General features: G+C 41.5%; 1 protein-coding gene across 1 annotated transcript in view; it reads right to left on the bottom strand.

Moving 5' to 3' along the window:
• Positions 1–26688, bottom strand: part of Pxb (putative Hedgehog signaling attenuator pxb) — a 331860-nt gene that overhangs the window by 255634 nt on the left and 49538 nt on the right. The window lies entirely within an intron of this gene.

Raw genomic sequence — 26688 nt, 5'->3', positions numbered from 1 at the left:
TTTGGAGATAAACGTTACGCATATGTAATCATCGTATATCACAGTTTTCGAAATAATATATTATTATGTTTTTTCAGTTTTTAATTTTCCTCAGTATGTTGCGCATAATCATGAAAAATCCATCATTTTTTTTATACTCGATCTGTGTAATTTTGAAACCAAATGACTCATTTTCAATCTATACTTCGTTGAGATTTTAATCAAACTCGCCTATAAAATTGGAAGATATATCATTAAATTAAATTGTTTACATTTAATCTGCAAATTTTTTTACAACACATATTTTTATGTGTTGCATATTAGTATTGCTAGTGAATCTTTAATAATCGGGAAAATCTAACAATAAGATGATATTTTGATGAAATAAATATCCTTCGATAATAAACAAATATCTAAGTTAAATTAATGAAAATGAAAGGATCTTGTCTTTCTTGTCATCATTTAAATATACCTATGTTTTTTTTCTAGAAAATGACACATGTGCCCTTCACATCTCGATAATTACTTCCTCAGAGAAAAGAGTGTTTCTTTCATCTCTATGTTATTTTCGTCAGTTTGTTACGTCGAATATACTTCTTTGTAGCTGCATTTTCCACGCTTGAGATGAAACAAGCATATGTATTCATGCTTCATACCGAGAAAAGAGACACAAAGCAAGTGTGCAAAGTGCGACTAAAAGGAGCGGATAGCTAACTCAACGATGCAAGACACATCGTTATCGTCGTGAAGCTCACATCAGGAACTGCCGGAGCCGTTCTCCTCCCTTGCGTCCGAAGCAGAATCAAGGTTGTATCAATAACTAAGAGATAGGTCCGGCCGAGCTTTTACCGCAAGCTGCCCGGCGGCAACTTCCACTGGCGTGAGGGATATCCGGGGCAATGGATCGGGACGTGTCCCGGGATTTGCGGATTAGGTCGACCGCCGGCGGAGGAACGCCGTTACGTCTGCGTCTGGCTTAACCGCGGGGATAGATAACGTTACCGAAGGATATACCGAGCCGGATAGTTATGGGCTCACATTTTACACCACCGCCGGTCCTTCCGGCATCGCTCTAGCGAGATACCTATAGCAACGTTACCTCCAGAAATGTAACACGCCCGCTTTTACTTCGCAAGGAGATAATGGACCGCTTGATCAAGACTTCGAGGACCGTCGAAGTTTCGCTACCGACTGATTTTTGAAGAACGGATGTGAAATGATGATAAAAAGCGCGGAGTATATCAATATTATTTTATTACTATAACATCATTTATTACACGCGTATAAGTTACTTTAAAAGCAGACTAGAAAGAAAAGCGCAAGTTTACAGTTGTATCAAAAGTATACAAAAAGAAAAAGGTGTCATTTATCAACCTGAATTATTATCGTAATATTAGTAATTATAATAATATTCTGATAATAATTTAACAATTTTTTGGAATCTAAAAAATGAAAATAATGGAATTATATTTAGACGTAATAGAAATGGGTGAAATATATAACATTTTATAATGTTAGTGACGGTTCACCAAAATTATATTAGACGACACAAAAGTTTCTTTACTACACTTGGATCTTGGATCGATAATAAGAGAGACTATATTTTTCGTAAATACTTTGGAAATGTACTTCAATTCTATCTTTCATAACGTATTTTGGTATTTTCATAATGAGTAGAAATATTTTTCTGATATTTAAAGCGCTTCACTGGGCCGTTGTTCAATCGTCGTATATGCGGCTTTAGAATTAAATAGGAAATTAAATATAACGTCGTGGAAAAATAGTACGCGCGCCATCAACCGAATAAAAACGAACCGGCGATCCCTCCCTCTTTTCTCTCGGAACAGAATTCCGTTGGAAGCCCATATCCGTTCCCAGAAATATCCAGCGATAACAAGTTCTGGGCAAAATGAATTTGACGTTTCAATTTGCCGGTAAGTTCATTCTCTCACCGGTTTCCACTTCCAGAAAGCGCTACGGTTATACCCGCGTGCGAAATTCCGGCCCCGCGGCGAACTTACCGTATATCTATATCCACGTACACGTCGACTTCCTTATAATATTATAGAGTCTCGAGGACAGGTAACGAACCAAGCATTGGTCCTGTAAGTAAATCAGTGTAACAAGCCGTCCTATCTATCGTTCAAGTGGAAGCTCGCGAGAGCGGGGAGGCGACTTTGAGCCGGAAGGCAGAACCCGGAACCTTCTTCGTTCACGCTCGAACTGGCTCCTTCGATTTGGCTTAAGGGCCCGATCCCTTTTGCTACACGCGAAACCCGGCACGTTCGGCGAAATTTTTCCCCGCGAATTCAAGGAGACGCGGAGAATATTACCGCATCCTATATTCCGCGATCGGAGAAGAGTTGATTGAGGAAAAAAATATATTCCGACTGTTCACTTCATTTATTTAACTCGGTTGTGTTTAACTCTGCTATTCATTTATTCTTATTTTCATGCTAAAAGACTAAATTATTGATACATATATCGCATTTAAAATATATATGTAGTTTATTGTAATATTGCTTTATTATACAGTTTATTATAATCGAACTTTATTTAACAAAAATCTTATTCCAATTGATAAATTGCGCTTGAAAATGCTACAAACACCTCTATTTTTACCTAAACGTGTGAGAATTAAACGCTTTCAATCGCTTTCGAATGCGCGTCCTTTATTTCAGAAACGGCAGAATCCCATCTAATCCCTATGCGTATCTATATGCGTGGCGAGCGAAGCGGATATTACTCAAACATAAATCTGGTAGCAGCCATCGGCGAATGGACCTGGCGGCCGGCCAGGGCGCTTCTTATAAGTTATAAGTCGGAGCTCGGAGCTATACGCCGACGGGGCTTTTACGCGGCGTGTGTGCGCTCAGTCAACGGTTAACGATGTGTCAAAACTATTTTCGTTTCCACTTTTCACGATACATTTATGACGCGAGCTTTACGACAAGCGTGCGTCGACTCGTCACGCGTAGCGCGCAAAAACTACAGATACGAGGGCGAGCACGAAGCCAATCCACAAAATGTCGTGCGAAACAAGGAGATAAACTATTTATGGCGAATACGAAGGATAAGAGTGAGAATAGAGTTACATCGCGGGACGAGTAATCCCGATCAAACTTATTATCAAACGAGAGAGACGATGACAAATGAGGAATTATTTAACTGGAGGAATCTTTCTGTGACGTTTAATCTTTCTGCTGCAAAGGCAAATGATGGAATCGCCCTTACAAACGTTTCCCTCGCGTATTCTAATATTGAATAAATAATTTTCTTTGTTGTATCGTGCACTAAGACGTGAGAGTAACAGACGAGAAACGACAATATAAATAATTCTAGATTAAAACTTACGCTAGCAACTTACGTTAAAGAACTGCACCGTGGTAACTCAGTTTCTGGTAGACAGTTAATTCCGAAAATTCGAAACTACGAAAGAAGATCAAGTTTTCGCGAGGGATAAGTTGCACGTTGCTCAAAGGGACGGCCAGTCCTGGAACACCGCGCGTAAAAGAGGTGTAATCGGGTTATGATACTGGGAGGTTAATTGCATTTCGCCGCGGTTACATCGAGATTCCGTTTACCCCGTGGACTAGGAAACGAGTGTCATAATTATTTCACGACGACGGCAGTAGCGAGTGCTCAGCTGCTCTCGTTGGAGCGCGACGAAAACGAGGGAAAAGAGACCCGGGCGAAAAAGCGCTAGTTCGCGCGAGCGAATGCACGGTTGCGGTGCCACATAAGCGTCTCCGAGGTATTTAATTCACGTCAAAGTACGGTTCCCGTACAAAAGGGAATAGGACGCCGAAGGAGAGAGAGAGAGAGAGAGAGAAAGAGAGGGAGTGCAACAGAAGGAAGTGGGTCGCCAAACGCGGTTGGATGAACAGTACCCGTGTTTCCCCTAACCGCAACGACCGAGAGAAACAGTAACCAGCCGATTCCTTCGCTCCGGTTATCCTTGTGTACGGATACGTCTTACGACCCAACCGGGTCCTATGCGCGCGTGTGTTTTACACGTGTAAACCCGTATGTCTTCCACGAGTGTCCGCGTAGTTAGCGAACTCGATTACGAGCCTTTGTCGATTAGACCGCTTGCACCGCTAATCCGCAAAAGCGCTTATTATTGCAAGTGGATAAAGAAAGATCGCTTCCATTCGAACGATATTTGTAAAATTAAAAAAGACCATTTTCATCGCTCAACCTTTGATTTTCATTAGCACGTTTTGGGCATTAATAGAGCGTTCTAAGTATATTACGGCTGTGCTATTAGAATTCATTAAGAAAACCGTTCTCGTTTCACTTTTTATGATTACAGTTAATGGACAGGATGATCCATTACTCTAGGGCAGTCTGGGGTGATGGATTCCGGTTCCATTAGATAAATGAAGAGGCAATGCATTTTTTCTTATAAAGTTGAAAGTAATTCCGGTTAAAGAATTAATCGCGGCACTCCAGTCCGTAGACACGAGATGTATAGTGAGCTTTACGTTCTACGGCGCAACTGAGTGCTATGTGACCTCAAATCCACACTGGACGTTGTCCATAAAGCGGAGAAACGGTAATGATCCCTGTGGCGATTAGCTTCTGCTGCTTGTTACCCGAGATTCTCTATAGTAAGTCCCCTTTGTCTAACTTTCCTGCAATCGCTTCTTACGCGACAGTTTTGTACGCCTTGTCATTGGATTAACAAATTGTTATAGACTCGTATATCGGAAATGATATCGATCGTCGTTCTTGACTGAAGAGCATTCCATCTCACGAACAAAATTGATTTATGGAATAATTTAGAAAATTTTAATCGTACAAAAAAATTGAAAAGTCGTATGTGTGTCCCATTCATCAAAAATTCTAGGATTGAAGTTAAGATAAATATTTTTGTCATCGAAAACTATTCCGCGACAATATAGAAACGTATATATAGAATACGGAACTTATCCGTAAGAATTTCTATTTGGCGATATCTGAAAGTGTTATTCGCGCAGACACAACGAATCGCGTGTCTTCCACAGCTTCTTCCTGCATCGATACCTCGATGCTCGGCATGTGCGGATTTCCCGACAAGTTGTGGAAGTGCATCGTCAAAGCGCGGCCCATATATTTCGCCCTCGATATGTCGACTCGATGCCGGTAGACGGAAAAAGAAATCTCGAGGATTTTCTCTCTCTTTCTAAGTTCGTGCGGAGATGCGATAGCCGTGGGACGGATGGATTCTCGCCTGTTCGATATAACGTCCAGAAGTTTTCCGGGACAGAAGTCCTTTCGCCAGTTGCCAAGCGGCCGGGAACCTCCATCGCTCTAGTAACCCCTGCGTAAAGTATAACTATGCAGTCGCTTGAAGGTAGAAACATCTCAAGCAGCTGCGCTAGCCGGCTAGCCCGCCACTCGCTACATCGCGTCCCGATGTCGCGTGGAATAGATGATTTCTATTTAGAACTGTTTACCTACGCGAAATGGGAAACGTGCATGGCCGATAGACGGAGCTATACATTTGGCGAAGGCCGAGGAGGTAAATTCCCCCGGTTTCGTCCTAAACGATTAGATGGCAAGCGTTTCAGTTGAAATTTCCTTCTCGCCAGATAAAAATTATTTTGGCTATAGAACATAAATAGATTCTTTAATGAACAGATTAGATATGTTACCAAAATACATTTTTTATTCATTGCACATCAACAGAAATTAAAATAATTAAGAATAAATAAATCGTATAAAAATATTTTTATTTTATAACTGTCTCAGTTTTATTTGAAAGTATATAAAAGTTCCCCATATATGTATACTGCAATAAAATAAATTATATTTAGAAATAATTCAGAAATACCAAAAGCTACAATCGATGATTAAAAAAACTTTAGTAAATATGTATCAAGAAAATATTAATAATTTAATAACATCTGTAAAGCGTCTTATTAAAATTAAATTCTGTTTGACGTTACTTTCACTATTTGTCAGTACAGAACAAATTAAGTAGCTAAGATCCCCCAATATGCGATGCGCCAAACCTCGCTTTGCGCAGCTGCACGCGCGGATGCACGTGCACAGCGGAGACGTGCAATCACTTGATATGTAAGCGGTCGGTTAAGCAACGCGTTTGCCATCCAATCTCGTCGCAACCCTTTGCTTGCTTACGAAATATCGCAAACTCCTGTAGGGTAATCAAACAATAATAAGCTACCGTAACAATAATAAGCTAACGACGATATATACAACCACGAACGTTGGCAATCTCGCTCGAAGCACTGAGACCGACTCAATTACGATCGCGTACGTCTCACCAGTTGAAATGCATTAATATTTTTCAACGCCCTTAGGCGAAAAATATAGAACGCACAGGGGTTGCTTGTGCTCTATAATACAATTTTTAACGCCCGAGCTTACGATATAATAAAAATATCTTACGAGGAAGGGGGAAAGAGATTAGTGGATCGTGTTAGATTAAGAACCTACGTAAATTCTTATCTTGTTTCTCAAAATAAAGAGGAATGACTTGCTATATACTTCATTCAGCAATGAATTAATGTAATAGCTTACCGGTAAGTTTTAAGTCGATTTTCAATCGTAGTTCTCGTTGGCCTCGTTATCACGACTCGTATAGTCAATGTAGAACATTAACTCTGAAACGAGCGTTGCCGCTGGGAAATGTTGGAGTCTAATTTTCAGCCCGGTGTTACTATCGCTCCCCTTAATAGACTCGACCTATTACGACGGGGGCTACAGCACCTTCGAAAGCGCCGAAATACTGCAAACAGAGCCGAACGGATCCGCAACTGCAGTTAGATGAGTCGACCGAGCGAAATCTACTTCTCGGCGGAGCGAGTACGGCTTCCTTTACGGTTAAGCTTGCAAGTTCGCGCGAGAACATGTAATCTTAGTAGGATAATAAAAGACAGAACTTTCGGGCATTGGGGCGTGCATGGTGCGCCGCGCGCGTACACACGGACACACCCGGGCTTTGCGCCACTGGTACCCCAATTTAGGGGTGTTATTATCGCGCGCGAGGGTCTCGGTGCGTTCGTAAGTTCGTTCGTACGCCCGAGACTATCGTATCCGCGCGCGTTTCCGGTTACCCGCATCCGGAAATGGAAAAGTAAAGTTTTCCCTCCGATCTCTCCCTTCGATTCGGCAATTTTTACGCCAACCTGCGTGTACGACCAGTTTTAACGTGAAATCGAGATGGCGATGTTACGCCCGCCATTCCCGCCATTCTTTATAAACATATTTATAAAGCAAATGTTGAATGTTATATTTTACGTAATAACTTCGGTACTAAATATAAGAAGCTTTATGTAGATACAATCCTATATTAACGAAATATTAAATGAAACCTTTTGACTTTTCGAATACTGTGTAGTTGACCCAGTTTCTTTCTAGATGTAATATATTTTTTTCTCTCTCCAATACTCTTGAAGATATAAGAGCTATCATTATTTTCCACGGATGGATGAAGGTACGCTATTGTACCGAGAAGAGAAATATAATGCTGAAATGAACTCGCCACGTCACGGTAACAAGCGGAATTCTAAGCAGTAAGGTTCGCGATAAAGCAAGTAGCTTCTCGAGAGTATACCACGGGCAGGACTTTATTTATCGGAGCTTGTATCGCAAGGCACGAGCGTCTCGCTGCGCGCATCCGTGACCGGAGTATCAATTTTTCGGTTATTTGACGATATAATTTGCGATGTATTAAAAAAGGAAAGGGGTCAGATCTTTCGCGCTTCGTTGACAGAATTGTTAAAAAGATTTTGACTTATCTGAAAATAAACCTACAAGTTATATTTATCAAGTATCTATGAAATATTCTCGATTATATCACATCTTTGATTTTGAAAAAATTAATACGAAGAATAAAAATAAGTTTCAGTTTCTGGAGTTTAAGGTACAAAATAGAGAATGTTACAAAGAGTGTAATCTCATAACATTCTTGGCGATAATTAGTGAGTCAATTACAAAAAGATCGTAGAAAGAACGTGTGAGTTTCAACTAGCTAATTCAGCGACGCTTCATTTACGGTATGTGGAAGTTACTATTCAATGTCAAGGATAATTGATACTCCATGCGAGGAAGAAGGGTAGAAGTGTTAATCCTTCTGGATAAGCGAAGGGAAAATGTCGAGAATGCGGGTCGCGTTAACAAGCGGCGCAAAGGGTTCATGGCGAAACAATCCTCGTCGACTGAGCACGAGGACTTATTTATCGAAAGACTCTCGCCGCGGTTGCATGCGAAAATCCAGTGGGGCGTGCCGTCGTATCAATCTCCCCGACCGTTGTCTTTGATCTGCTAAAATAGCTGCTGTGCGCTCGCTTGCTGTCGTCGGTCGGGGATTTAGCGTGGCTCGTGCGAGGTCGAGGAGGATCTACCCGATTAAATTCTAGAAAAAGACGAGAACGAGCGAAAAGAATGGAGGGAAAAAGTAGCAAAAGAGATGGAAAGAGAAAAAGACGGAGGGCATAAAAGTCGAACAGAGAAAGAACTTTTTACAATCTGAAATAAGTTCACCATAAGGGCTTGCAAAATTGAGGCATTTCAAAACTTAAAAATTGCACAAGTATGGAAATAATCAGAAAGTCAGAAATAATATACATTCGCACACAATTGTATTTTAAAATATAAAAAACATGTAATAATATAAAAGTTATTGTGATAATTGCTATGAAAAATAAATAATGAAAATAATAAGAATAAAGTATGGAGAATATAATGAGTAATAATAAGATATAAGTCGTGTTTAAAGCGAAGATATAGGTAATTATTTAAACTGCATCATCTACTTCCAAATGATATTTCTACCGAATAATATTTCTTTTCGGTCCTTTAATTGTTTTCTTTTCGAAGATGGTAGATGAATCGAAGAATGAGTAGAAGTACTTACTAATTAATGAGATCGATTACAATCTTCGTGACATTAGCGATTTATATTATTTTCAAGATTTTATTATCAGAATACCGAAGCTAATTTGTTAGTATTTCATATTAAAAATATACCGTCACATATGCGTCTTTTTTTCTAACGCAAATAACAACTACGCGAATTCTCATCCTTTGTTCGTCCTCGTTCTTACAATCTCAAAAACCAATTTGAAGACGCCACTCGAACCGCTCGATCAAAATTCAATTTTTTCCTCACAAAAAGATCACTTCCAGTTGTTACTCGAGCCATTCTCCCGGTTGCTCGGATACAACCTGGGACACGTTTCGTGAGACTAGATGTACACTAGGCGTCGTTTAATTCGTTTTCAAGCAACCCGTTCTCATCGCCGCTGAGGCGCGACGCAAAACGACCAGAAACGCATAATTATAAACCGCACCGACGGCACTTCATCCGGACAATCACCGCGCGGCCTCCTCCGGTAGTAATTTCGCGTTAAGATTAATTATTCGCGCGAAATGCCGGCCGCCGTGCTGGCGCGAGCGAACGGGTGGGTGAGCGAGCGAGCGAGCGAGCGAGCGAACGGACGCGCGTTTTAATTGAATTAATCAAGTGGCGCACTTGCGCGCGGCCCGGCCTAGTTCGTTCGCGCAACAACGCGCTCTCCGGCACTCTCTGAATTAACACCCTTATAATAACGATCCGCTTTGACGAAATTTCGGCCGGGGCGCAATTATCGCGCGAGCGGTATACGCTTGCCGAATTTCATGGTAACCATGCCGACCGTGCGGCATTAATCGGGCCGATTAATCGGCTCTTTCCGCGCCTGAAACGTACGCGTTTATTGTCCGTGCTATACTATGAACACTGACTCTCTAACAGCTCGTGTGCTTAAATTATTATTCAATACTTTGATACCTTCAATGGAAACAGCTCTTTTGGGAATTGGTTTCACAAAAATCACGATTAAGCGAAACAAGTTCGACTGTCTTAAAATAACTCCATCATAAAGTGAAAAGATTTTTTAGAAAAACGCTATGTTGTGTTTTTGTAAAACTCAATTATTAACACATTCTCGCAACTATAGAGCAATCTATTGGATCAGCATATCGCGATTGTTATCGAGCGCAAGTAGCTGGATGCACAAATAGAGCAAGGCTTAATACAACATTGTGTTCTGCATGCACACGTTAACAATGGGGTAAACAAAGAAAATTACCGCTTGCCAACGGTAGAGTATCGAATTCAGCCTGCGCCTCCGCCTGACGGAGGTTGTTTGGACCGACGAGACAACTTTCCCTCATCCCCTCGTGGACCTGCCCTGCCGCGTGACGAGCACATCACCCTCCCCCTCCCCTAGCACTCAATGCTCTTAATGAAACCCGATGCGGCCCGGGGCCGATAACCCTCTAGGCGCGGTCCGGAAGCCGCCACCCCTTTGACGGCCGTTTCGGAGACGGGCTAGGAAAAAGGCAAATTAAATTCGCAAGTAAAATCGCGAGACGAGAAGGACGGCTGAAGAGGTGAGCAAGAGATAGGACGGCAGGACGAAACGCCAGGCGCGACAATGGCCTTGTTAAGACACCCACTAATTGCGCCCAGCGCCTTAATGGATCCTCGCGAAAATTGCATCGACCTAAGTCCGTCAGAACGACGCGTCCCTCCCTCTCGTCCCTGTCTCCCTTATCTTTTCTTTTTCGTCTTCGTGACTGTCGTCTAAAAAGCCTGCACAGGGTTTGTTCTAACCCGCCTCTTCGGGGCGATATCCCTTCTTCGACTTTTTAGAAAAAAATTAAATTATTTTTGGTCCACGGTTTCTTTTCGGTTTCTTTAGACGCGGCTTCTCTGAAAGATAGGTGGAGGGGATGCGCACACAAAGAAGAGGCACGTACATGGTGGTGTTGAGCGCGCATGAACGTTTTTCTTCTTTATGTGCGTATCTCCGACATCACTCTTTTTTTTATTGTACTGTTATACAACAAGTATTATACAAGTATTAATTATTATACATATTTTAAACAAACCGTATAAATTAAAATAAAAAATAAAAACATGTGTATTTTATGTAAAATGAAAACATATGTATCAAAAATTAAGATTTACAACTTATAAGTATACATATCCACACACGCAGTATGCATGTGTAAACAATTTAATTTAATAAAAATTTCAAGAAAATGTTAGTGAACCGGAACCGGAAAAAAACTAATTTGCGCAATATCGGTACTTTTGTTAGCTAGAAAATCGAAATCGAGAAACCGAAACCTTTATTAAGTATTTTAATGGACCAAAACCAGAACCAAACCGATATTTTCGTTCGGTCCGGGTCCCTCCGGTCCCTGTTTTCTATTCTTTTCCTCAATTTAAACCCGAGGAAATCCAAACTCTCTCGTCTCCATCCGTCATAACAAATTCGCTAAAACGACAAAGTCGACCGTAAAAAAGGATCCCCATTCGCTATTCAAACGTCAGAAAGTACGTGCGCCAACTGCTGATCGCGCTTTTCGTCGCCGTGAAATATTCGCCGAGCAAAGTTAATTCTGCGAATTCGTTGCAGAAGTAAAAAAAATACATATATAGCAACGCAGCGGCGACGCGGCGGTACACCTCGCGTTCGAACTGTGAGATGAACGAAATTGTGCGCGAACAACGCAACAAACGAACGCCAATGAACACGAGTGATCAATTTGCTACAATGAGCGCGTGCGAGCAGTATACTGGTTTGCTTGGTCTAGATCCGGCCTCACATCGCCGTCAATAAGTCACGAGCGACGAACAAATGGAGAACACGATGTAGGACGTAGCCCGAAATAATTAGCGTTCGCGTTTTTATCTGGCGGCTTTCGGAACGCGAGCGAGCGAGCGAACGCTCGTAAATCTGATTTATCGTTCGACCGCGTTTCGCGCGCTAACCAACAACGTCGACGCTTATAAGGACGCCTCCTCTCGTTGCGATTAATAAATTCGGTGCCGCTCTTGCTCGTATCGCGAGATTAATAACGAGCGAGCTCATAGAAAAGGTAACGCGGAGATCGTTGCCTATAATTAAATTCACCGAGTCCCGCAACCGGGACGCGAGATGCTCGAATACTGCCGGACATTCATTTCAGAGATGCCGCTTTCAGGGTAAGCGACATAATTTCATGACGGTTAAATTTTCTTAATAAATATAATTTAATTTCATTAACAGAATCTATTACATTATATCTCTCGATTTAATTCTATTATCGATTTAATTAAATCGATAATTATTACAGAAATTCATAAAATGGAAAGCGTTTCATTGAGACTATATCAAAACCAAGTTCTCTAAATATTAAGGCTGAAGTCAGAAAACCATAACTAGAAAACCATAGCTTAGAAAACCGAGATTGAAACGTTTATTAAGTATTTAAATGGACCGAAACCGGAACCGAACTAATGTTTTCGTCTAGTTCCTGATAGAAAACCATAAAGAGCAGAGAAATAAACCGAAGGGTGTTTCGCGAAGCGTTCGTGAGACTGTATGTTGAAGATATACGTCATAAGAATTATTATAGCTTGGTAAGAAAAAAAGAATTTCGTTAGGCAGTGGTACAACTCCATTTGCGACTGTAATTAAAAGGATCACGGAGTGTTTCTTCAGCTGCCGTTCACGAGAGTAAAACGACGAGAGTGCGCAAACAGACGAAAGATTCACTCCAGTGCAGTGTCACTCTTTTTTCCGCTCTCTCATTTAACGAAACACATGAGGAATGTGTTATATGACCGCGCCAAAAAGAGTGCAACTTTGTCGTTCATTAGCGAGAATGTAAAGCTTGGTGAAGTATATACTGCGACGAAATTTAAAGACAGATTATTCTTCGTTAATTGCGAGTGAACTGCATTTTAACAAAATTAAATGTTAAAATTCCAAAATTTAAACGATTGTGAAGAAAACCGATAGTTTCGTGTTTTTTCCCTAAAAACTCCACTTGGTGGAAGGATATACGAACTGAAACGGACTTTGAAACACACGGGATGGTCATTCTGTATATAATGTGTCGTGTTCGCAGTTTATGAGAGTCGAATGTGTCCCTGTGAGTCAGACAGAGTCTGCCTCGCACCGATGAGAGCTGACCGCTCCTGTTAATGGATTTGACAAGATTGAATTATAGACCACGCCGTCGACCGTCTGTCCGTCGTCGGCAATACATTGCGAAGCGGGGCCCGAGGGGTCCCGTGTATACCGACGGCCCCATTCGAAAGTAATGAACCAAGGGGGCCGACACACAGTTTGAGTGGACACACGCGACCGCTGCCGATAATTGCACCGCGCGTCGGAAATTTCGTGTCGATTTATCGCCCAGCCGCGGAAAAACCGAGTCCGACGACAACAAGAGTTGCAGGGAGATGGCAGGACGTCAGTCGGTCAGGGGGAGGTGGCGATAATGAATCGACGGGGTTTATTGCCGGCGACTTCCTCGGAGAGAGTGTATACGGCGGTTCTTAGTGCCTGTCCGAGGCTTCTGGGAAAATGGCCGTTCCGACGGATTACCAATCTAATCGAATGTTTGTCGCAAGAATTACATCAGATATATGGTTTAGAACGTGTCGGACGATCATTCATCAACGAATCACACGTATGTCACAAATATTTAATTCATTAAAGTGATTACTTTACCCAGGCCAAGGCTCACCCCGAGCTGTAGCGCCAATGGATGATGGATGATTACTTTACCGTTCTTACCTGGAATAAAGAATACGAAAATCTCATATTAAAGACAGATATATTATATTCAAGAGTACACTTATAAAATAATTAAGTAAGTTTTCTAAGCGGTTTATTACATAAAATAAATTATCTCATGTACGATATATATCAATAATTATTTTACAATAACATTTTATTGTAGAGAAAAAAATTTCGTCAATTACGATAAGAATTAAAAAATGTATGAATATACAAAGAAATTAATATTTTAACGGGATACAAATATGAACATTGGTGACTTCACCAGCGAAAAATCAAATAAGCGCACACCATTGTTTTTCTGACACTTGAATATACATGAGTAATACGATCGCGTAAACTAACAGAGATGGCGGAATAACCCGAATAAAACCTCTCTTAGTAATTACGGACGTCGTGACTAATTTCTCAGAGAGAATTAGGACAGCCGGCATTTCCTTAAGAGAATGAGATCCAAAGTAAGACGTTCGGTGGCAGTATTTCAGTTACTTTCATTAGACCCTCGACGGAAAGGGGAAGGAAAAGAGCAGGGAAGCTGAGATATAATAGGGGTAGGACTTTGACCTCAATTGGTTCCAAACAATTTGCCTGAACCCCGGTCTACTCGGTGTTTTCCGATTACTTGTTCATAAATGCTTCTTGTGCGAATATATCCCTTTTTCAAAGACTTGAACAAAAAATCAGACATTTAAATTAAATAATTGGAACAAAGCGAATGTAATTTCTGTAAGATTTATTTTAAACGCGCTTGAACTTCAAAACTAAAAAACAATAACAATTTTAATGAGTTAAAAAATTTTAAAATATGTTCAGTAATTATTCGAATAAGCTATATGTGGGGCGCGTTCTACGCGGCTCGTTAAGGCATCAGGGGGGGGGGGGTAGCAGCGGCGCGATGGAGGGCGAATTCGTGCGTCTCGATGGCATCCCAACGACGTGCCGAGTGATTCCAGCGTGGACGCGTGGCGTCGTGGCTCGCTGCCGCGCAGTCGACGCGTCCCGTCGACTCGAAAATATATGTCCCGTCGAGATCACAGGCCACCATTCGTCGTCCCCGTCGCGACCGGCGCTAAAATTAAGCGGCATTTTCCAACGGTCCCCGATACTCGTTAAAACAGAAGAACGCGTCGAACTTGCAAAAAGGAGGAGCCCCCTTCGAGAATGAGACAGGTTATATAGAAGAGCAGCCGTCAATTCTATTTATAAAAAATTGTTAACGTATTATAAAGATAAAATTGAATTTTTCTCAGCGCTGTCTCAAAACAGCGAGATACGTTTATTTGATAGAATTACGGCAAAGTAAGAAGCAGGATACAATTTAACGAATACGTACTAAACAGTAAGAAAGGGTTATCACGCGGAAATAGTATAGTTCCTTTATTGTGCGGCATTCACCTTCAATAAACAATCAGGAAAGAATCGGTGTCTGATGATTTCGAGGGAGTAAACGGAGTTGCCGGCAAGGGGAAGAAAAGAGTGCTCTCGAACGCCACGCGATTGAGGCAGGGGAAAATAACTGGAGTTTATCGAACTCTTTGAAGACCGAGATTGGAAAACGACTTTACGGTAGCTGTTGGGAGTGTCGTGAGAGCGGATCGGAATAAAAAAAGGTAAAATAGCACAGTTTCTATTCGACCGTTAATGAAACAGTGACGATCAACGACGAGTCGTACTCGTAAAGAGCGTCTGTTCTCTTTATCGACGAGTCGCCGATATAGCTTAAAAGCCACGGGGCGACGGGATTGGTCTCCGTTTTCTTACAGGTACGGGTCAATATTCCGCGGATCACACTTCGTTATCGCGGCGGTAACGACTCCCTCTTTTACATCCCGTCGCGATCATATTTCCAATTAGAACGAGAATTAACTTTTAATCCATGCAAAACGATTGCGTCAGAAAAACCTCGTCGTTAAATAGTGTTTTATTGATTGCCGCGCGATATCTGACGGGGATAAAAATCTCATTAACCTAGAATTACTTATCAACTTCGTGAAATCGTGGAGTTGGAGGCAGCTAAGGAGTTGAAGTGTAACGTCGGCTGAAAATGGAACCTTACACGAAAAAAGAGATTGTGACGAGTTCGGGATCAGTTTTACCGAGCAAAAATTTCAATGGTATAATTTACTTGTGATATATTTAGCATTAAAGATATATATTAACGAGTCTAAACGAGTTGAATTTAAAAATTACATCGTTTAATTTGTTACCTATACAATTTCCGTCCAAGCGCAGATGGAAATCAAATCGCGCGAATTTTCCACGTGAGCGACGTGAAAAATGAAGATTCGTCCCGTCGCGATAAAAATCACTTCTCCGCCGGAAAGAAAACTCAGAGGAACGCAAAAGCGGGGAAAAACAAAAAATACATTGGACAAAACATGGCGCGTGCCACCAATCTATCACCGATTCGTCGCAAAATCTGGAAATCCTGCCGAATGAGGGTAGCACCGGGGGGGATCAAAGGACACGTCTAATTATCGGCTGTCACAAAGTACTCGAGAGTAATGGTGCGAGTGCAAGCGAGCTCTCTCCTTGCCTCCATCGCACTCAACTTCGACCTGGATCACCAGGATTTTCGTCCTTTCTCGTCGCCCGACAGTGACGAACGACAGCGAGCTAGAAGCCACGATCAAGATCGCTAAAAAATAGGAAGTTTGTCACGTTAATAGTGATCTAATTTAGCTCCGTGTAACATTGATTTAGTATGACTGGAGTTTTATATTATTGGTAATGTAGTTTCTACACTTTTTCTCCAATTAGATCGACTTAATGATCTTGGTGTAAAAAGGGGTAAAGTCTGTTTTTATTTAAGATAAACTATTAAGATAAATTTTTATTTACTTTATGAATTTACCATCGAGTCTGCGATTTTATCATTCATTGGTTAATAATATTAATTTGTTAAAATACATTTCGTGCGGTTAACAATATTTGAAATTTGAAATGTGCACTTATATGTATGTGTGTGTATGCATATACTTTTTTCCGTACGAGAACTGTTCGAATGTAATTGTTGCTTGTTAGCGAGGTTGTGCGTACTCGTAAAAAACGTCTACCACAATATTGGATCACACAATAACATTATACTTTCAAAAGGGCCGCATGCAAAATTCATTGACACAACCGCGTCCGTTGACGAGTGACTCGATTATTCAATTTTCGCCGAGCACTTTTTCGCCGAGTCGCTGAGGGACCGGCGAATGAATCGCCGATTGCAGTTTAAAACCATTTACATTTGCCTGTGGCCCATGAACGACCCGTAAATACCAAATATGTTCCATTTATTGCTTACAAAATTCGCTGAATGGGCATTCAGAAAACGTGTCTCACACGCGCGACCCGCACGCATCGACAATGCGTGCGTGCACTTTTGGTCAATAGGAACGATGATGAGCAGCATGATGACTAAACGCTCGACAAATCGGACGAATTGCTCCATTATTGATAACCGAAAAAATAAAATCACGATTTTAGATAGATGTCGATTTTTTATGGCGTCGTAAACGAATAGCAGGTTTTATACGCTGATAAAATGAACCGATTCGAAGCGATGAATTGTATCGAACATTTACGAACAGTGAAATTATCGGATTTATACTAACTAAATTACGCATGCCTGAACAATTGAAGCGATTATTTTCTCCGGTACATAGAACGATATAAAAATTTGTTTATATGTAATAAAAAAAATTGTACGTGATATAAAAAAAAAAATTAACCTTTTCAAGGTTCAAAATTCACCGGAAGTGAATTAACGAACACCTCTAATTGCTGCGATTTTAACGATCTTCGTTGAACTGGAGACTCTGGAGAATTTTGCGAGGATTATTAACGAGATCGAAATAAGCGCGATTTCTTCCCTCCCTCGTAAAGGAGCTTTATGCCAGACGAGAGTCGGTGCGAGATTTAAACGCTGGCACGTGACGGCGTCAAAGGGGTTTACCTGACGTGAGATGGAGATGGAACAAAGGCTTTCCTTGGCACGTGTGCAACGTGCGCGAGATCCTATCGTTATGCAACTGACTCCGGGGCGCGTAGGTGGGTGGTAGATAAGTAAGAGATGGTTTCTACTCGGGGTTGGAGGCAGGCCACGAAGCGGGCGAAGTAACGAGAATCGTAGATCAGGCTCAAGTTCTCCGTCGCGCTTTCTTTCGGGGATTCCGTCGAAACGCCGCAGAATTATAGACTCTTTCGACGGCGCGCGGAGAGAGAATGGCTGGTGTCGTAGAGAAAGCTGTCCTTCCAATATAGGTACCACTCGGAAAGGCTTCGCGAGAATGTGCGTAGTTTCATCAAGCAATGGAATAACGAGCGCTATTATTACCGCTAGTTGAATCCGCATCGATTTATCGCGTGGAATTCTGTAGGGGTTGCTTTGTAATAATTATATTAATATATATATATATATATATATACGTTTTAATGTATAATTATTCTCGCGTAATTCTTTATTGGCATTACCTTTGCGAGAAATTAACCGCGGCGTAATTAATGAGCCTTTCAACATAAATGTTAAATATTAAAAAATTTTAGAATAGATTGAGCTTATATTTTAAATAACGCTTTCAATAAAGATTGCGTTGAATAATTCACCGAATTTGCACAAAGATATTTCTGAAGTTTGATGCAAATGTGAAAAAAATGAGAGGAAAAAAACGAGGGAGTTCTATGAACGGGAGTTCGCGTTTCTTTTTTCGCCGAGTGGAGATTAAAGATCTACTCGATCCAGGCAGAGATTAAGTCCTCCGGTCTCGATTCTCGCGAAAAGGGTAAAGGGGTGCTAGGAAAAATTTTCCGATAATCTTTCACCGGATAGAGATCAGTTCGGATCGACCTAAATGATCGCCGAATATCGCACGAACGGTCTAGAATTTGGAGTCTCGTCTCCTTCGAGATGAGATCGGGAAAATCGAGAGGCGGTGGATAAGACGGCAGAAAAGGGTAGCCATTGTCACGTGGACTTCCAATTAAAGTCAGACGGACAGGCGCGCGGCATGGCGATAGGTCAGGGCAATCCTTTGCGCGCGCAAATCCTCTCGATAGTCCTTCGTCTTTATAGACGTCGGTTGATGTACACGTCACTGGTTGGACGAGTTAAGCTGGGAGAGAGAGAAAAAATACTGTGGCCCCGCGGGGCTAGTCGGGGGTTTATAATTGAATTCGCTTGTTGCCGCTGATGGGCAACCGATTGCTTTCGTTTAGCAAACACTAACTTTTAATTATTTCCTCCCGCGTATACAGGGCGAGCGAACGAGAGCTCGCGTGCGGGCGGGAGATTGATTCGGCTAAACAGTTCGCAACAACGGATTCTACGCGGCTGTACGAGGAGACGACAAAAAATACATAAGCTCACGTACAGGATGTATCAAAAGCTGGCTCTATGAATGTCGATGATCACAGATGACAGTCGAAGAAAATATCATTTGTTTCAATTTAGGCGCGTTAATCATTCATGAATTATAAAGTCCAAACACCTCTGTATTTCTTGCTGACTTTTCTTTTTTCTTCACTCCCTGTGATTTTTATTTCACATTTTCTCTTAAATCGTACGTTCTGATGATGAATCTTTTTTCTCTCCCATCCCATGTTTATATAAAAATAAAGCTAACATTAATGATTAATTTATTCTACGTAATATATCAAATTTGTGTCAGAGTATACACCATACTTTAACGATGCTGTTGGCGCGATTTGGAAACTACTATACGATATAGGTATAGTGCGAAGATGACTTAACATTACTAAGTTTATACTTTTTCTTTGCCGAGCACCCTAGACCTATTCGTTCTTGTTGGCGTCGCAGTTTTCGAAACGACGAGCGAAGGTGACTCGCCAGAAATATCCAAGAATGTCGACGTTGTCAAACTATGGTCCGCGTGCCAGTTTACGTAATACTAATTACTTACGGGAAAGCGTTAATGCGCGACCCGTGTTTCTTTCGGAAATTCTTCGGCTAACGAAGCTTAATTAGTCGGATCATTAGCCGCGGCGCGTTTCGGGTAGATAGGTTCTCGATACGCCCTTCTCTAAATTTACTTCGCGAAGCCGAGTTCTCTGCGCCCTTCTCTCTTTTAATTGCCCACCCTCGCGCAACGCGGACCAGCGCCAACGAGTAATTAATGGCACAAATACTTAGAATCCTATCGATCATCGTTAATATTTATATCGGTTTTAGCGTTGCGCGCGATACCTATATGAAATATTTATCGGTACTCGGCTCTACGATCGCGCGACTCATTAATAAATCTCGCTTAGCAGTAGACTTTAGTCCACTCGTAGTGTTTATTAATCCGCTCGCCATTATTATGGGCGCGTCCTCTCTCGTGCAGTGCGCCCATATAGTGGTTATTACTATCCTATCGACCCTCATTCGAGCTAATGGCCCGCGCTGTAAATTACACGGGCCGGCACTTAGGTTATCGCCGATAAAAGTACATTATTCTTTACATTAACCTTAATCGAGCATCCCCTGCGATTTATTAGATCGTAACTGCCATTTCCGGATGCTCGCGTAAACCACGTTTGTTACTTATCCCGCGGCGAGCGTTACATTGTAGTTATTAGCATGACTGCCTTTTTTATGCCGTGTTGATTATTAATCTGGATTGCAAAGAACTGACAAATTTGCGAATAGGAAAGAGAGTTTTGCGCAAGCCAGTTATTCACATATCCAATAATTTTTTTTTATATATCAAACACAAATGTTGGTTTTCCATCTTGCAATTTGAGCTAATCCTCGATATCTGGCAAATGCACGATATTAGTGTTTAATTATGTCATACACGAGCTGCTTATGACTATAGTACTATTTTCCTTAGATTTACATGATTATTACATATCATAGTGAATCGGCAGTGGATATCTACACCGCTATAATATAAAAAATAATTTTTATTTTATACGGCAATAGTAGTTTGCTTAGTAATTCTTTAACTTGTATTAGCTATCGCATCCGTTATGTACTTCATCACGTTCGACCGTAAAAGATTTTATTGCTATCAACTATCGATTTCCATTCATCCTAATGATGGAATAAGACGGTATCGTTGATCGGATCGCAGCGATAGGAGCACGCGATTGGATTGGTAGTGAACCGGGATAATCATTCGGCGCCTTCGCAGCAGTTTTCAGCTCTGCGTTTTCAGCCACGTCATCGTGCCGACTGCCGCATTTGGGATTAATTGCGTTGATGCGGCACAGAGAAACGGTGGGATCGGTTCGATTTGGCGCGAGGCTGACGGCGGCGAAATAGGTGGCCAAAAGGCGAGCGAGAATGGCCTTTCGGTCCGGAAGGGGTTGCGGAACGGTTTGGTACGGCTGCAGCAGCGGCGCGGCGCGGCGGCCGGCTGATCTGATTATGTTAATGCACATCGGGCTCTCTCGATTGATAATTGCATCGGGGATCGCGGACGCGCGGAGAGCCAGAACAGCATTTTGCCGGCCTCGGCTCCCGCGAGTGATTATCTATGCTAAACGCTCGGCTCGTTAATTGCTTCGGCGCGCGTCCACCTGCAGTCGAATGCATCGTCCACCTGCAGCTCTTTTTTTTTCTGCAGAAAACAACAATGCAGCGGCTGTTAGCGGCAGAGATCACTCTTCAACCAAGCCTCTTTTTATCATTCGCAAAATTTCACGAAGCTATCTTGATGACAATTTTGTCATTTTAATACACACACACATACACACACACACACACTGACCTACCTTCATGACTAAATATTAAATTAATTTAATATCTACTCGCGCTTTAATTGCATCTAACATCTTTAACTTTAAAAATTCAAGAATCATGAAAATGTCTAATAAGACTTTTGTTGTTGAACAATCGTCGTCAAATTAATCGATAATAAAAGGAGCGATGGTTGGCGAGATTCCATCGTGCGGGAAATTGGATAAATTGAGAGCGATTCGAGCATTTAATTGGTTGTCATTGAGAGAGAAGCGTTGCGTAAAATTCATCAACATTTTTTATGTGGTATCGCGTATTGGATATTATTTAAATGTCGGCTTTAACAGCGTGAACGAAAATTACGGGACACCTCACATAATAAGCCGGAAGGGCGCAAATAGCGGGGGCGCAATTGGGCGGCATACGGCGCTTTATCACCCGCGTCGTGAAAATTACAGTAATCACCGCTAATTCGACTGTTTAATTAGTCACCGACCGGAGAAATAAATTATAAAATTGTACAGCCATATGTGCGCACCGTTTACTCTATTACCGAGCGCAATATCTGAATTATGATTATTTGAATTTTGATTTAAAATTCTGTACGGATAATCTGTAATAATTTATAGAAGATCGTTCGCGCGTGATTTTGTTCGTCGCTAATTTAAGGCATGTAAAATATCCCGAAAGATAATTAGATTATCTTTCGCACAACGCCAAACAATATAAAATATTAAATAGAAGTTAATTTATAGTTACAAAGATAATCAGCAATCATCAGAACGGCACGAAAAATAAAAGTCAAATAAGAAAAAAAGAGGATGTACGTATACATTATTTTTCGCAAAAAGATTCGTTTGCAAAGATATGACATATCAATTACACACGTTTGTTGCTTCGGTACACATGCTTGAATCGAAATTTTCGAAAAGTTTATCCATTTTTCGATATGCAGCAATCATTTTTATAAAACCTGGTGGAGAGGTCTCGTAGAAGGGCGATATGGAACCGTGGTGTAAACGCGGGGAAAAACGATCGTTTTGTGCATACGCGTGCGAGCACGTGCAATCACCGACCGCGGAAACCGCTCTGTTTTTCCAATTCCGAGTTTGACTCGCGCATTAATTCGCCCTCCGTAGGTACACAATTCTTTTACCGCCACGCGACCTCGTCGCCGATTCTGAGTGCAAAACCCGCGCGAATCGAAGCAATCAACGGGTGGCGATGTTTGCACAGTTAGGTTTGACAACAATCCTCGCGCGTTGTTTTGGCTTGTTCTTCTTGCCGTATTTTCTCCCTATTCTATACCTCTCTCTCTCTCTCTCTCTCTCTCTCTTTCACTCTTATATATATGCGCAAGCGTATAGAGCGTATCAAAAGTTGTGCAGTAATTTCAGATTTTCTTGCGAGTTTGTAGTCAATTTATCAATTATTATGTGTCAAATATATTATTACCCTGTTATTAAATTCTATGTTTGCGAGAAGAAGATGTCTGCTACAAATTAAAGCTTGATATTTTAATAAGGTCTACTTCGAATTTTATTCTAATTCTGATGTTTAATTCGTAAACGTTGTTTCATGTGGCGCATGATTTATCAGTAAATTCCCTTCTAAAAAATTTCCGAGAAATAGAAATCAGAAAAGTATATCAGAAAGGTATATCAAACAGGTATATGAATCACTCACAGAAAGCATTTACGGATGGCACCCTTCGAATCCATCTGAATTACGAGTCGTGCGAAGAAAAATCGGCGGACTCTTGCACGAAGGGGCTTTGCCTGGGACGAGCTCGAATTCCCGAATTTTCGCGATCCATTCCGCTCGTTGTCTCCCGCTTGAGAACGGAGAGAAAAATGTCGCGCGCGTACACCTGAGGAGTAGGCACTCCTCGCCAAAGACGCGATACATATTCTTATTTGTTGCCGCGCAATATTTCCGCCGCTCCCGTGAAAACGTATACGCACGACGGATTCCTAAGGGAATTGCGTTCCTCCGCCCTTCCGCGAATTCCGCCGTGTCGCCGGAGATATCGAGTCGGTTTCCAGTTTCGCTTCGACGCTGGTGAACACACGAGTCCTCCTCCCCGAGCCCGAATCCCGGAAAAGAATGGGAAATAGAGAGATTGGTAGGCAGAAGAGAGAGACAGAGAGAGAGAGAGGGTATATACGCGCCGACTCTCCCGATGGAATCTTGCCTTGCTCTTCCATCTTTCGGGGAATTGAAACGACTCCGCGAGCTCGACCCCTTATAGGCCACATTTCTCCTTCCAAAAACCTCAAGTAAAACGCGATTTTTCATGGGAAAACGGAAATCTCGCAGGACATCTATATCGCTAAAATATCGAGGCGTTTTGGTGACTCCTCGCAAACAAATGCTCAGTCTGAATCCTTCAAAAATAAATATTATTAACTGAGAGTTAAAAATTCTCATTTTTTATTTTATCGAGAATTAATTTAGACGATAATTTAATTTTCGAGAGTTACATTAATCAAAATTAATAAAAAATTAATAAGTTATATACACTTTAATCTTCGCATCTTCAAAGTTTCATTTACCAATATCGACGTTTTCAGTCGCTTACTCGGAAATTGTTTACACTTGATGCTTCCGTTAAGAAAGATCTATTTCAGATCGGTTAAGAGATAAGTAGACGAAAGGAGTGGCCCTACAGCACGCCGTATAATTGCTACCGCTGGCTAGCACCCTGCGGTCAGGGACGAGAGTGCACTCTCGCATTCCGCGGACGTAGCCGGCCACGAGAGCGCTAATGCCTCGTCCAGCTGGATGTCGCACGTCCGAGAGTACGCCAACGTTCCGCAGGAGCTCGAGCGAATATCCTTGTCCGGCCGCGTTAACGCGGTCTCGCGAGCCGGACGACACGTCTCGCCTCGTTTTACAAGTGCACTGAAAGACGTTAACAAGGCGGCGAGAGTCCGTGACTCTCATCCTCTCGGGCTGCCGCGGCGTCACATATGATCAACGCGTGCCGACCAGCAAGGCAAGCCAAGTGTCTTATCTAGTTTGGAAAATTTCCTGGCTAGGAGATTAATATTGCGCTTTGTACCTATATGACTGGAAATGAAATGTAAATGCCAAAAATATTATCCTAGAAATCTGAAGAAAAGATCCCCGCGTAATTAAAAATATGAAATTATAAATGACAGGTATTGACGAAATATTTCGTGCCCAACCGCGGGGTGATTATAATTCGTTACTTATTCATTATATTTGTCTTTTGTAGTGTAGATTAATGTCTAAACTGTTTGCTTTTTTGTTATGTGCTGTTAGGAGATTACTAGATCTTACAGTAAATAAATGCATTTTCCTTCTTTCTCCCTCTTTCCCCTTCTTTCTCTGTTTCTCTTTACGCGCGTGGATATCCCTCGTCACTTCGGACACGCGACTCACCGCGATTGCTTTAACGGGCTCGTTAAGCCGCCGACTATCGGCTTTACGATCACATGCCTTCCGGCTTCCAGCGTCGTTCATACAGCTAATCCCGGTCACAGCGAACCTTTTGAGAATCTTTAAAGCCGTGTACCTGCCGCAGGTAGAAACTTGATCTGATATTAACGTCCCATTTCGAAGTAATTCGACATTATCAGCCTACAATCAGTTATAACGACGATGGCAGAAAATCAAAATTTGTTTGAAAGGTCGGATTTATACAACCTCATTTATCGAAAGAAGCATATCGATGAGTGATTAGCGTGATTGCAATAACAGATGTAAGTATGTAATTAATGACATGGATTTTCGAGAACTTAAAGCGTAAAAGCGACGCAAGAAATCCGAGTGCAGTATCGTCTTATATACGTCAGGTCTCAGGATTTTGCGTAATATGCGTACACGTAATTACTTAGGCGAGTGGCTCTCTTTTCCGCATAGTTGCACGAAACTTTTCGATAAATTGAATTCCCATTTATTACGCGATTCTTGAATTCGCGCGAGTCGTCGAGCGAACTCTCCTTCTCTCTTTCGTGTGCGTTTTGTGAGTTTGCAGCACGAGAAAGTACGTTTTCCATGAGGCAGTCGCTGCATCGATCGGGGGTTTTTCGACCGCGCGTATCGAGTACATTTATACGTTATAAAACGGGTAATATCGTTTCGCAATATGAGCGACGGCGAGCGTGGTAGAAAAATATGCGCGCGTGTGGACGCGCTATTATTCCCGGGGGAGGCAACGAAGCCCGTTAAAAACTCGCCGCTCGTATAACCCCCACTCTTTTGCGCCGACAAAGTTAACAGGTTTAATGGAATATTAAAGAAATTAACGTAAAATGGACTTTTCATACGCGGGAACAGGTGATTCATTAGCTACGCGCGTGCATGCGGTGCTGCGCGTACGCGGTATCGCGAACGAGGTGATTTTAGCTTTAGTACCCCGAGCGCGAAAAACGTGTATCGAGAGGGAAGATTGCATTCCTTTCAAAACTCTCCGAACATTTTGCCTCGGCAATGTTATATCAGTTGAATTTCATTAAATTTAGTGAAAACTCTAATTCTAATGGCGTTTTATAAATATTATTTATATCTTATTTTTCACATTAAATCTTTCTTTAGTTATCATTATTTTATTTTTTTTTATGTTGTTTATTCTTCGACAAATTTGTATAAATTGAACTGTCAGAAACAGTTTTGATTTTATAGATAAAAGGGTTTTTTCCCCTAAGAAAAGACTTGATTTTTAAATAAAATGTTTCCTAGAATTACCAATGAACATTGAAAAATATGCATATACTGATATTTAATTAATATCAGCAACGCAAACCACGGACGGGAAAATAAAGAATAAATGGCAATGACAATAATTTAAAAATATATAATTACAGCGTACAGTTAAAATTATTGCCATTGAAATGAGATTACTTTATATTAATTGCTTTAAAAGCATTCTGTATAAATTCAATTTAAAATTAGATCAAAGAAATGTAAATTCTCTTTGATTATCTACTTCCCATGGTAATTGATAAATCAACCAGTCAGAAAAGGAAGAACTACGAGAGAGAGAAAACAAAGAGAGGAGGAGAGAGAGAGAAAAAGAAATGAAGTCGCTGTTGACGCCACGACGCCACGTGCGAAAGGAGAGGCAAAAAGATTTATTGCCGCATAATGCGCGGCATGCTCTTGAACGCCAGTTATTATAATATCTCGACATGGTGAACTACGCAACTCGGCGTATTATTATGATAAGTGCTCGTGTGGGAGTCATGAATGACATGTGGCGGGTGCTTCATGTCACATCTCAAAGACCTATTTAGAAACGGGATGACTTTCAAACGTCGTCGCGTATGAGAGCTCATACGCGACTCTTGCTGATGCCACTTCTTTTTCTTAATTTTAATTTCATATCTATTGTACACCGTATATATGATATGTTTGTATCATTCATGCGCTACTTATACAGATATCCGTCATCATGCTCAAGTGTCATACTAACACACTTGAAATTTTCGTACGTTTTTA

This window comes from Temnothorax longispinosus, chromosome 11 (assembly GCF_030848805.1).
Source record: "Temnothorax longispinosus isolate EJ_2023e chromosome 11, Tlon_JGU_v1, whole genome shotgun sequence".
Classification (NCBI taxonomy): Eukaryota; Metazoa; Arthropoda; class Insecta; order Hymenoptera; family Formicidae; genus Temnothorax; species Temnothorax longispinosus.
Note: the sequence above shows the minus strand (reverse complement) of the source record. Positions and strands in the feature narration are given on the sequence as shown.